Source organism: Rhincodon typus, chromosome 11 (genome assembly GCF_021869965.1).
Source record: "Rhincodon typus isolate 14 chromosome 11, sRhiTyp1.1, whole genome shotgun sequence".
In the NCBI taxonomy this organism is placed as follows: Eukaryota; Metazoa; Chordata; class Chondrichthyes; order Orectolobiformes; family Rhincodontidae; genus Rhincodon; species Rhincodon typus.
The window spans coordinates 56426645-56440592 of record NC_063342.1 but is presented as its reverse complement, the minus strand read 5'-3'; the positions used below and the strand labels follow the sequence as shown (position 1 = coordinate 56440592).

The window sequence follows — 13948 nt, the reverse complement described above, 5'->3', positions numbered from 1 at the left end:
CTCCCTTGTTTCTGCATGGGTTTCCTCCGGGTGCTCCGGTTTCCTCCCACAGTCCAAAGACGTGCAGATTAGATGGATTGGCCATGCTAAATTGCCCATAGTGCCCAGGGATGTTTAGGCTAGGTGAGTTAGACATAGGAACTGTGGGGTTAGGAGAATGGGTCTGGGTGGGATGCTCTTCAGAGGGGCAGTGTGGACCTGTTGGGCCAAATGGCCTGTTTCAACACTGTAAGGATTCTATGATTCTAAAATGTTATGGGCGGCACGGTGGCTCAGTGGTTAGCACTGCTGCCTCACAGCACCAGGGACCCGGGTTCAATTCCACACTCGGGTAACTGTCTGTGTGGAGTTGGCACGTTCTCCCCGTGTCTGTGTGGGTTTCCTCCAGGTGTTCCGGTTTCCTCCCACAGTCCAAAGATGTGCAGGTTAGGTGGATTGGCAATGCTAAATTGTAATAGTAGTGTTCAGGGGTGTGTAGATTAGGTGGGTTATAGGGGGATGGGGATGGGGATGGGGATGGGGATGGGGATGGGGATGGGGATGGGTGGGATGCTTCAAGGGTCGGTATGGACTTGTTGGGCCTAAGGGCCTGTTTTCCACACTGTAGGGATTCGTGGACAGAAGGGCCCGTTCCTGTGCTGTACTGTTCTATGTTCTACGCCATCTGTGCCAATTTGAATAATCCAAACTACTTGAAAGTAAAAGACTGTCTACAATTATTGCAGTACCTTTTACCCAAGCTCCCATTATTTCTTTATTTAATTACCACCCCAACAGCCTCTGTATTCACAGGACTGTAAGCCACCATTTCCATCACCTCCAATGAGATGACATGACCAAACATTTATTCCCCTCTTCACCCTGGTCAGCATACTGCAGGGACTGTTCCTTCCAGGACATTCTGGTACACTCCTCCTCCATTCCCAACATCTCCTCACACCAAAGCAACTTCCTATGCAATTGACAGGTGTGATACCTGCCAATTTACCTCCTCCCACCTCAATGTCCAAGGCCACAGATATACCTTCCAGGTGAAGAAGCAATTTATCTGTACTTCATTCAATTTAGTCTACTGATTCACTGTTCACAAAGTGGACTGCTCTACATTAAGGACATGAAACACAGGCTGGGTGGCTGCTTGCAGAACGCCTAGGTTTTATCTGCAAGAATGATCCTGAGCTTCCAGGAGGTTGCCTGTCACTTCAACACACTTGCATGTTCCAACACCAACATTTCTGTTGCAGGTCTGCTGAAGTGTTCTAGCAAGCCTCAGCACAAGATTGAAGAGAATATCTCATTTTCCGTTTGGGCACCCTGCAGCTTCTGGGACTTAACACTGAGTTCAATAACTTTAGAGCCTAATTCCATCCTTCCATGATTCTTACCCAGCCCACAGCTGGTCCTGTTAGTCACCCATTCTCACTTACTCCTAAACCCATTAACACATTTTATGGGTTGCATTAAGCACTATTCACCCATTTTCTCACTCTTAGGCTCTTATTATGGCTTATTCAGTTTTTCTTCTGGTCTGATGTGGTACCCATAACTTCGTTTGTTTATCTACCCTTTTCATATCGCTCTCTCTCTCTCTCAGCTCCATCTCCACCTATCCACTTACCTCTCCCTTTCCCATCTCTCCAGCCCCCACCCACTTCTATTAGCATAAATACCACCTTTTTCCCAGCTACTAACAGTTCTGATGAAGAGAATCATCCAGACTCGAAACATTAACTGTCACAGAATCTGCCAGAGTTTCTTCAGCAATTTCTGTTTTTGTTTCAGATCGCCAGCATCCACAGATTTCTTTTATTATCCTATAATTTCTTGATGTACATACTAGTGTAGTCACCGTGAGCGGGCCGATAAACAAATCCCATGAGTGATTTTGTTCTCTTGCTGTTCACAACCCAAGCTAATTGTATATCTTGAACTTCTGAACGAGAATTACTACTCACTATTGTATTAATCCCATGCTTTATTATCAGATGTAAACAACCTTCTCTTTCTTTCTTCTGCTCACTTGGGAAGCATATATAGTTTTTGTCTCCTCGCACTGGAAGCAATGAAAGAAGAGCACTCCCACATCATTCATGTATATCATTTGGCAGGGTGATAAAGGAGTGGCATTGACAATGGTTATGAAGATATGCACAGAAATAATTGTTACACCCATCCATCAGATTCAAGTGTTTTTTTTTTTTCTGTTGAAAGGCAAATAAATAAATACACAGCAAAATTACACCTAATATCATGAACATCACAAACAGAACTCAACTGCAGACATATGCAGTATAAAGATCAAGAAACAGAAGTAAAGGCTGCATAAAACTAAATGTTCATAACACATAAGACAAGTAGTCTGCATTGCTAAATTTGGACCAAAGACAGGAAAAAGTGTTACTTTAACTTACTGGTGTGCAAATGTTTTATAGCAGATTACTTAATTCACTTTACATTCTGACAAAATAGGATTAGAATATTTTTCTTTCAATAGGAATCCAATATGACAAGTGTAAAAATGGAAGCAAGCTTTTGGACAGGAATGTGACAATTCATGAGAAATATTGGAATCATAGAATCCCTGCAGTGTTGAAGCAGACCATTCGGCCCATTAAGCATCTCACCCAGAACCACCCCCTTAACCCTGCCCCAGTGACTCTAAATTTAGCATGGCCAATCCACCTAACCTGCACATCTTTAGACGTGGAGGAAACCCGAGCACCTGGAGGAAACGCACGCAAACATGGGGAGAATGTACAAACTCCACACAGTCACCAGAGGATGGAATCGAACCAGGGTCCCTGGTGCCATGAGGCAGCAGTGATAACTACTGAGCCATTATGTCACCTCGGTGTTATAACAGTGTCATTAATATTTGAAAACTGGGTGTGATACCAACTAGTTTTTTTTAAGAAATGTCTCCAACAAAAGCTCCAACACTCTAAAAACATATTTTTAGGAAATTATATAGAACATAGAACATAGAACGTTACAGCGCAGTACAGGCCCTTCGGCCCTCGATGTTGCGCCAACCAATCTGAAGCCCATCTAACCTAATCTATTCCATTATCATCCATATGTTTATCCAATGACCATTTAAATGCCCTTAAAGTGGGCGAGTCTACGATTTTTGCAGGCAGGGCATTCCACGCCCTTACTACTCTCTGAGTAAAGAACCTACCTCTGATATCTGTCCTATATCTATTACCCCTCAATTTAAAGCTATGTCCCCTCGTGCTAGCCATCACCATCCGAGGAAAAAGGCTCCCACTGTCCACCCTATCTAATCCTCTGATCATCTTGTATGTCTCTATCAAGTCACCTCTTAACCTTCTTCTCTCGAACAAAAACAGCCTCAAGACCCTCAGCCTTTCCTCATAAGACCTTCCCTCCATACCAGGCAACATCCTGGTAAATCTCCTCTGCACCCTTTCCGATGCTTCCACATCCTTCCTTTAATACGGTGACCAGAACTGTATGCAATGCTCCAAGTGCGGCCGCACCAGAGTTTTGTACAGTTGCAGCATGACCTCATGGCTCTGAAACTCAATCCCTCTACCAATAAAACCTAACATACTGTACGCCTTCTTAACAACACTATCAACCTGGGTGGCAGCTTTCAGTGATCTATGCACATGGACACCGAGATCTTTCTGCTCATCCACACTACCAAGAATCTTACCATTAGCCCAGTACTCTGTATTCCTGTTATTCCTTCCAAAGTGAATCACCTCATACTTTTCCGCATTAAACTCCATTTGCCACCTCTCAGCCCAGCTCTGCAGCTTATCTATGTCCCTCTGTAACCTGCACTATCCACAACTCCACCGACTTTGGTGTCATCCGCAAATTTACTAACCCATCCTTCTACGCTCTCATCCAGGTCATTTATAAAAATGACAAACAGCAGTGGCCCCAAAACAGATCCTTGCGGTACACCACTAGTAACTGAATTCCAGGATGAACATTTCCCATCAACCACCACCCTCTGTCTTCTTACAGTTAGCCAATTTCTGATCCAAACCGCTAAATCACCCTCAATCCCATGCCTCTGTATTTTCTGCAATAGCCTACCGTGGGGAACCTTATCAAACGCTTTACTGAAATCCAAATACACCACATCAACCACTTTACCCTCATCCACCTGTTTGGTCACCTTCTCAAAGAACTCAATAAGGTTTGTGAGGCACGACCTACCCTTCACAAAACCGTGTTGACTATCCCTAATCAAATTATTCCTTTCTAGATGATTATAAATCCTATCTCTTATAATCCTTTCCAACCCTTTACCCACAACCGAAGTAAGGCTCACTGGTCTATAATTACCAGGGTTGTCTCTACTCCCCTTCTTGAACAAGGGGACAACATTTGCTAGTCTCCAGTCTTCTGGCACTATTCCTGAAGACAATGACGACATAAAGATCAAAGCCAAAGGCTCTGCAATCTCCTCTCTAGCTTCCCAGAGAATCCTAGGATAAATCCCATCCGGCCCAGGGGACTTATCTATTTTCACACTTTCCAGAATTGCTAACACCTCCTCCTTATGAACCTCAATCCCGTCTAGTCTAATAGACTGTATCTCAGTATTCTCCTCGACTACATTGTCTTTTTCCTGTGTGAATACTGATGAAAAATATTCATTTAGCACCTCTCCTATCTCTTCGGACTCTACGCACAACTTCCCACTACCGTCCTTGACTGGCCCCAATCTTACTCTAGTCATTCTTTTATTCCTGACATACCTATAGAAAGCTTTAGGGTTTTCCTTGATCCTACCTGCTAAAGACTTCTCATGTCCCCTCCTGGCTCTTCTTAGCTCTCTCTTTAGGTCCTTCCTGGCTAACTTGTAACTCTCAAGCGCCCTAACTGAGCCTTCACGCCTCATCTTTACATAAGCCTCCTTCTTCCTCTTGACAAGAGATTCAACTTCTTTAGTAAACCACGGTTCCCTCGCTCGAACACTTCCTCCCTGCCTGATAGGTACATACTTCTCAAGGACAAGCAGTAGCTGTTCCTTGAACAAGCTCCACATTTCAATTGTGCCCAGCCCCTGCAGTTTCCTTCTCCATCCTATGCATCCTAAATCTTGCCTCATCGCCTCATAATTGCCTTTCCCCAGCTATAACTCTTGCCCTGCGTTATATACCGATCCCTTTCCATCGCATATTATCATCATGCATAACTACTGTTCTCTCAAGATACCATAGTAATCATATGCAACATTTGATGTGAGATACCTGCCAGTCTGCCTCCTTCCACCTCACCATCCAAGGCCCCAGACATAGGCGACTTACCTGTGAAGCGGTGATTTACCTGTACTTGACTCAATATAATCTACTGATTCACTATTCACAATGTGTTCTACTGTAAATTGAGGAGACAAAATACAGGCTGGGTGACTGCTTTGTGGGACACCTACATTCCATCTGCAAAAACGACCGTGAGCTTTCAGTTGCCTGCCACTTCAACTTACCTCTTACCCACACTAACATTTCTATCACAGGTCTGCTGCAGTGTTCTAGCAAGCCTCAGAGCAAGCTTGAAGAAAATATTGCAACATTCTAATTTTAAAAATACCCAACATTTTAAGGCAAAATAACTATTTTATTCTAGCATCTTGTTTTTTAGCCTCTTATAATTGTCTTTAAAGGCAAAGAGAGAAGGTTGTCAGGAAACAAAAAAAAACTGTTAAAAAAGTATTTGAAACTGCCTCTCTGTGGAGGGGTGATGACTAACATGCATTTTGCTCCTTTAAAGCTTAGAATATGAGCAGAGGAAAACTAAGTCTGTTTTTTTGCTACAAGTGATATGAAATGTTGCACCTTGAACATACTCCTTGCTATCAATTGCCATAATTACTTCTGTATTTTGAGATGGTGTGATTAGATTAGTTTCACTTTTTAAAAAGCATAACATGGCATAAGCAACTGATGTCTCATCCCAAGGTACTATGTCCATTTTGAATATCCATTTTAATCGACTTTTGATGCAAAATAGAAGGCCGAACAATTCACTCGATTAAAAGTGAATCTTAGGTAGTCTTGTACTGTGCACATATTGACCCAAAATATCCTGGATTGCATTTATGCAGGAATTCTGTTGGAATTTACACCAGTTTCTATGCCAAAATCTGGTCATGTCCACATAAATGTTATCAACATAGAAATGCTTTAAAATGTCCTGATTGACAAAAATAGATCACACCCTGTACTTTTTCCCAAGATGACAGAAACCAGGCACACCTCAGTGGTTTCAGTGAAACTAGTTTTTCTACCAGAAAAATGTCATCAGACTTACTAATCTCATGGGAAAGAAAACATCAATTAAGTTAAAAACATGGTTAAACTCTTAAATCTTTATTCTGCGAACATTTAATTAAAGTGCTTTAAAGAGGCTAAAATTTTGTTTGATCTGTACAAGTGATACTTTATTTTCTGAGCTCTAGCTTCACAACAAGTATTTCAAATATCAATATTTTTCTCTGCTGGTGCCAGTTTCGGCTTAATTGCAGCATTCACACCTGAACCAGAAGGGCATATAGCTTCACCACAGAAGCTTGAGCATAAGACCATAAGTCATTGAAGTATGGCATTCAGCTCATCAAGTCTGCACCATTAGGCTATGGCAAGTGAGGACCTAGAAATGACCATTATCAGTAAAGAGGTAGTGTTGGTAAGCTAATGGGGCTCAAGGTAGACATGTCTCCTGGCCCTGATGGAATGCATTCCCAGGTACTAAAAGATGGCGGGAGCAAAAAGCAATAGCGCTCGCAGTAATTTACCAAAATTCGCTGCACTCACATAGTTCCGACAGAATGGAAAACAGCAAATGGGATGCCACTGTTTAAAAAAAAGAGTTAGACAACTGGCGGTTAACTATAGGCATGTTAGCTTAACTTCTGTAGTGAGGAAAATGCTTGAATGCTCAAGGAAGAAATAGCAAGACACCTTATTAGAAATTATCCCATCGGGCAGATGCAGCATGGGTTCCTGAAAGGCAGATCATGTTTAACTAATTTATTGGAATTATTTGAGGACATTACGAGTGCATACAACGGGGAACCGGTGAACATGGTGTATCTGGATTTCTAGAAGGCATTCGACATGGTGCCACACAAAAGGCTGCTGCTTAAGATAAAGGTGCACAGCTTTTGGGGTAATGTATTAGCATGGATAGAAGATTGGTTAACTGACAGAAAGCCAAGGAGTGGGGGTAGATGGGTGTTCTTCTGGTTGTCAATGAGTGGTGTGCCTCAGGGACCAGTGACGGGACCACAATTTACATACATGATTTAGACTTGGGGGCCAGTGTAGTGTGTCAAAGTTTGCAGATAACACTAAGTTGAGTGGTACAGCAACGGATGCAGAGGACACTGAATATCTGCAGGGTCTTATAGATAGGTTAAGTGAGCAGGCAAGGGTCTGGCATCTGGAGTACAATATTAGTAAATATGAGGTCATCCATTTTAGTAGGAATAACAGCAATATAGACTATTATTTAAATAGTGAAAAATTGCAGCATGCTACTGTGCAGAGGGACCTGGGTGTCCTTGTACATGAATCACAAACATTTGGCTTGCAAGTGCAGCAGGTAATTAAGAAGGCACACAGAAAATTGTCCTTCATTGCTACAGGGATGGAGTTGAAAAGTAGGGAGGTTATGCTGCAGCTATACAGGGTGCTGGTCAGGCCACACCTGGAGTACTGTGTACAGTTCTAGTCTCCTTACTTGACAAAGGATGTACTAACACTAGAGGGGGTGCAGAGGTGGTTCACTAGGTTGACTCTGGAGTTGAGGGGGGTGGCTTAGATTGAGTAGACTGGAACTATACTCATTGGCATTTAGAAGAATGAGGGATGATCTCAAAGAAACATGTAAAATTATGAAGGGAATAAATAAGATAGAAGCAGAAAGTTGTTTCCACTGGCAGGTAAAATTAGAACTAGGGGACACTGCCTCAAAATAGGGGGGAGCAGACTTAGGACTGAATTGAGGAGGAACTTCTTCACCCAAAGGGTTGTCAATCTGTGGAATTCCCTTCCTAGTGAAGCAGTTGAGGCAAACTCGTTGAATGTTTTTAAGGCAAAGATAGATAGATAGATTTTTGAACAGTAAAGGAATTAAAGGTTATGGTGAGCTGGCGGGTAAGCAGAGCTGATCCCATGGAAAGATCAGCCATGATCTTACTGGATGATGGAGCTGGCTCAGCAGGTCAGATGGCTTACTCCTGCTCCTACTTCTTATGTTCTTATTCAATGAGATCATGGTTGATCTGAAACTCAACTCCACTTTTGTGACTTTGTCCCTTACTGATTAAAAATTTATTTCAGCCTTAAATATATTTAACGACCCAACCTGTCCAGTCCTCTGCAGTAAAGAACTCCACAGATTCTCCACCCTCACAGTAAATTCCTCATCGGTGTCTCAAATGGGAAACCCCTTACTCTGAAATTATGATTTCTGGTGCTAGACAAGGTTGCCTCTCATTCTTCTAAACTTCAATGAGTAGAAGTGCAACCTATTCAATCTCTCTACGTGAAACAGTCCCTCCATACCCACAATCAACCTAGTGAACGTTTGCTGGACTGCCTCCAATGCCAATATATCTTTCCTTAGAAAAAGGGACCAAAACTGTTCACAGTATTACAACTGTGGTCTAACTCATGCCTTGTATAGTTTTAGCAAGACGTCCTCTTCACTTATACTTTTTTTATAACTCCATTCTAAATAAAGGCCATCTGCCTTCCCTATTACCTGCTGAACTTTTACGCTAGCTGTTTGTGATGGACCCCAAATCCCTTAATACTGTATTTTTCAGCACTCTTTCTCCATTCAAATAATATTCCATTCCTCTATATTTCCTAAAATCACAACCTCACATTTTCCCACGTTATATTCCATCTGCCAGATTTTTGCCCAGTCGTTTAACCTGTCTATGTTCCTCGGTAAACTGTGTCATCGTCACCAGTTGCTTTATCACCTATGCTGCTGTCATCTGAAAACTTGGCTAGAATACATTCATTTTCCTCATTCAAGACATTAGCATGCATTGTAAATAATCATGGTGCCAGTGCAGAACCTTGGGGCATTCCACTATTACTTTTAGCCACTTGCCATCTTGAAAATACTCCCCTCCCTTATCCCAACTCTGTCTATCAGTCAGCCAATCCTCTATCCATGCCAACATACTACCGGCAACATCATTGGTTCTTACCTTATTAAGGCAGCTTAATGTGCAGTACCTTATCAAACACCTTCTGGAAATGCAAATATGTTAAATTCGTTGCTTCCTCTGTTTGTTACCTCCTCAAAGATTTCTAATGAACATGTCAGATGATTTCCCCTTTATGAAGTTATCTGACTCTTCTCAATTATATTATTTACTCCTAAACAATGTTACCACTAAGCCGCACAGCCACCACATTGAAATTGCTGAGATTCCCGTACGTCAATTGGCGAGTTGACACATTGCAAATAAAACTGGAATCAAAAAAATGAGATAGAGTATTGTTCCTAAAGGCTCTGCTATTACGTTTTTATGAAAGACACTAGCATTTTGCCAAAAACATATGTAAGCTAACTGGCCTATCGTCACCTAATTCCAAACGAAGGTGTTACATTGGCAATTTTCCAGTCCTCTTTGACTTTTCCAGAATCTAAGGATTCTTGAAAAATTACTACCAGTGAATCCACTATCTCTGTAGCTATATTTTTTAATATTAGGATACCTCTCATCGGGTCCAAGACACTTATTGGTATTTAAACCCATTATTTCTCTTAGTACACTTTATCCAGCAATAGTTTATTGCATTTATTTCCTCTCCTTTTAGCTCCTTGATTTTTTGATTATTTTGGAATACTATTAGTGCCTTCTACTGTGAAGACTGATACAAAGTATTTATTAAATGTCTTTGCAATTTCATCATATCTTATTATTATGTCCTCAGCCTTGATCTCTAAAAGGGCCTATGTTCACTTAGCCTCTTTCCTTCCTTTTTATAGATTTAAAAAAAGCTCTTGCTGTCCCTCCTAATGTTGCTTGCAAGCTTACCCTCGACGCTGGCTCGTCAATTTCAGAAGGATGGCTGCAGTCGAAGGTGCTGCGTTTCAGATGTTTACATTTAACTAAGACCTCATCTATTCACTCTGCTATACAATATCTTATAGCTTGATTCAAGGATGAGCAGGACAGTTCTGATCATTTTTTCTTCCTTCTCAATCAGTACCACTAATACAGATTATTGGTCATTTATCTCCAGAATATGCTCAAATCAGTTGCCAACTTTGCATATTTTATAACTGTGACAGTTCAGTGGCTGTGAGTTCCTTTCAGTCACAATGATACAAGAGATGCACAACATGAATGCAAATTCTCTGCTTTTTTTCAAGATCATTTCAGTTCTAATTTCTTATTTTTACAGCAATGCAATTCAAAAAAACAAGCTCTGAAGTTTGATCATTTCTAATTTTTCCACAAAGAACCATGACAGACATAAAGGACACTTCATGACAAAATGGTAAAAATACATATTACAGGTTAGCAATAACTCACCTAAAGTGCCGAAATATTTGCAAAATCAGCACTACTGGGCACCAACAAAAACAAAATAAATAATCCAATCAACAAGCATTTGGTTTGTAAAGTAACCAATTAAATGTTTACTTGGCAAAGTGTTTAAGAAATTAAGAAACCAAATAAACACAGTGGTACATAATTTCCATTCCATATGGCCGGATGATACCATCACAGAATAGGCTAGAGGGACTAGGAAATCAGGGAGATCACTGATCAGGGAGACCAAGTCTATAATCAATCCACACTGTGCAACACTGTACGCCCACTCTGGCATATACACATCAAAGTTTTACACAATGCAAATCAGCTGAAATTAGCATAACCACAATTCCAGAGTGCTCGCATTGGAAATTTAAATGCCCACTTTTCAAGGCTATAAAGGTGACCACTGATTAAGTTTCAAATGCCAGCAATAAAGCATTCCTTGCATGTTTTGGCAATTAGTGTGCTGAGAACAGCTGATTTATAACGGGTTACCATACAGCCTCAGCGGACTTAATAAAGCAAGAGGAAACCAGTGTTAACCCTGCAGCCCAATGGTATCAATGTGGATTTCACAAGCTTCAAAATCTCCCCTCCCCTTACCGCATCCCAAAACCAGCCCAGCTCGTCCCCGCCTCCCTAACCTGTTCTTCCTCCCACCTATCCCCTCCTCCCACCTCAAGCTGCACCCCCATCTCCTACCTGCTAACCTCATCCCGCCCCCTTGACCTGTCCGTCCTCCCTGGACTGACCTATCCCCTCCCTACCTCCCCACCTACACTCACCTTTACTGGCTCCATCCCCGCCTCTTTGACCTGTCTGTTTCCTCTCCACCTATCTTCTCCTCTATCCATCTTCTATCCGCCTCCTCCTCTATCCCTATTTATTTCAGAACCCCCTTCCCTTCCCCCATTTCTGATGAAGGGTCTAGGCCCGAAACGTCAGCCTTCCTGCTTCTATGATGCTGCTTGGCCTGCTGTGTTCATCCAGCTCTACACCTTGATATTTCACTATCAAGTCAATGGCTAAGTTATTTGATGGCGTTACTTTGGCAGAGTTTTTAGGCTTAATATTTCTTCATGTGTATTCATATTCTTTGCCTGTTACCTGCCTTTCAAATGCTAGGTATATTGGAATCTAGACATGCTGATTTTCCATTGATGCACTTAATACAAAATAATCTCCAAAGCTACAAAATAAGGTGGAGCTACTCCATGTCTTTGAGGTCAGTTTCTCCAGATTTGTGGGCATCGCAAATTAGCAAATCCCTTTAAAAATCCCAACACGCCCGTGCCAGCAGGTAGCTCCCATTTTTAGATCTAATTTGAGTCATATGCTTGCTATGGTCAGTGAGGCCAATCTTGCAAAATTGAAGCATGTCAGCCCTCTGTAATATGGGCAAGCACAAAGCTTGCCGATATTGCTACTTCATTGTATGGTTTCCAAAGCCTGTCCACCCTCCATAACGCACAAAACAGGTATGCTATGACACTTTCCCCATTTACTCCAGACTGCAGCTCCAATAGCTTTCAAAAAGCCCAACACATCCCAAAACAAAGCAGCCCACAGGATCAGCAACCCTTGAATGGTCCCTCATTCCACCATCAAGTGCACAATGGAAGCAGAGTGTATCACTTGTACGATGCCCTGCAACAACTTGTCAAGCTTCCTCAGACAGCACCTTCCAATCTCTACCATGAGAAGGACAAGGGCACCAGATGCATGTTACCTTCAAGCCACAAATTATTCTAATTTAAGACTTCATCATCATCATCCCTTGATCAGTAAATTGTAACTCTCTATCATTATTGCCAGTGTATTGAAACAAAGACTCACCACCACCTTCTCAATGGCAATTCAGGATGGATAACATATGATGGCCTTAACAACAACACAGAGCCAATCAATTAGTTTTACAAAAGAGACCAAATAGCTTATGATTCCAATATTTTTGCTGTGAGATATAGTTGATGAGGCAGAGGAACTAGAGCGATCATTTTGTTCCAGCTGCCTGCTTACCTTTTCCAAGTTAACTTTGACTCTGATTGCATTGCCACAAAGCTCCTTTCCCCAAGATCCTCTTCCAGGCCACCATGCAGCCACACTGTAAATATTTGCCCTAATCTGATATTATAACCGCATCTTTGATCACAACGTCAATACATACTGTTATCCCATGAACAACATTTCTTTCCTATTCAAGGTTATCAAATGTTTTGTTGTCTCAGTCTGTTTTCACTCCTCTTGCAGCTCCCATTTGACTCTCTTCAATCTGGATTCTGTCCCAGCACAAAAAAATCAGTAAACCCAGCATAAAATTATGAATAATATTTTCTGTAACTGTGGAAATTAAACCCCCTGCCCTATCTGCACCTTTTGATTTTAAGCACATCATCGTTGACTAATGCCATTCCTGTTTGGATGTCCAGTATTTTCCATAAGAATGCTGATAACACCTAGCAACATTACTCTATCACCTACTACAATTACTCTTTTTCATTCAACTGCCTGTGGGACGTCCAGATTTAGAAACACCTCAATTTCCTCCTGTAAGATGTTGAGATGACAGAAACCACACATTATACTCTGCCACTGACTGTACTCCATCAGGAACTACCATCTTCCTGGCCACTATCTTAGCCTCAGACAGACTATTCATAACTCATAGGTTTTTGTTTGATCCCAAACTATTTCTGCCTACACATCTTCATTACATAAACAGAGAGACTTGCACCTGTGTAACATCTTTAACCTTCATTTTGCCTAAGGCCACCTACTGCTGAAACCACCATCCTTTGATGTTGCACCTCCATAAACAACTACAATGCTCTTCCTGTTGGTCTTCCTTAACATGCTATTACTCCATATTGTTACGACATTGGGTACACTACCTGTGGATTGGACAGCAGGACATTAAAATTTGGTGTTTTTAAAACACTGATCTTTGTAAAATGATGGGGGGTGGGGGTGGGTGGGGAGGCAATATATGGTTCCTTTAAAAGATGATGATGTATTATTATCCAGACTTGGAAAGGGAAAAAAAAAAGGTCTATGGTTAGCCAGTGAGGTTGCAGGTGTACCGAGCATCTGCATTGTAACATTTGTATCAAAAGGCTATAATGTTAACAGGCAAAGCAGTGTTTTTAAATCAAGACAACAAACTTGAATCTAGCCAATTAATTTAAACCAGGCCGTTAGATACCAAAAAAAAATCAAAATTTAAATCTGGTGGTTTTGACAATATAGGACCAATCCTATTTTAAGAAATTGATATGTCATCAAGCATATAAAAGACGAGGGCATTTGGAAAATTGAAGACGTAACCTGGACTAAATTCTATTTATTTTTTATTTTGGTTTATATATTTATTGTATTTATTGGAACAGCATA

The 13948-nt window shown here is 41.4% G+C and overlaps 1 protein-coding gene across 4 annotated transcripts in view; it reads right to left on the bottom strand.

Annotated features, from left to right (window-relative positions):
- The window catches only part of tiam1b (TIAM Rac1 associated GEF 1b), a 253760-nt gene that overhangs the window by 220248 nt on the left and 19564 nt on the right, over positions 1–13948 (bottom strand). The window lies entirely within an intron of this gene.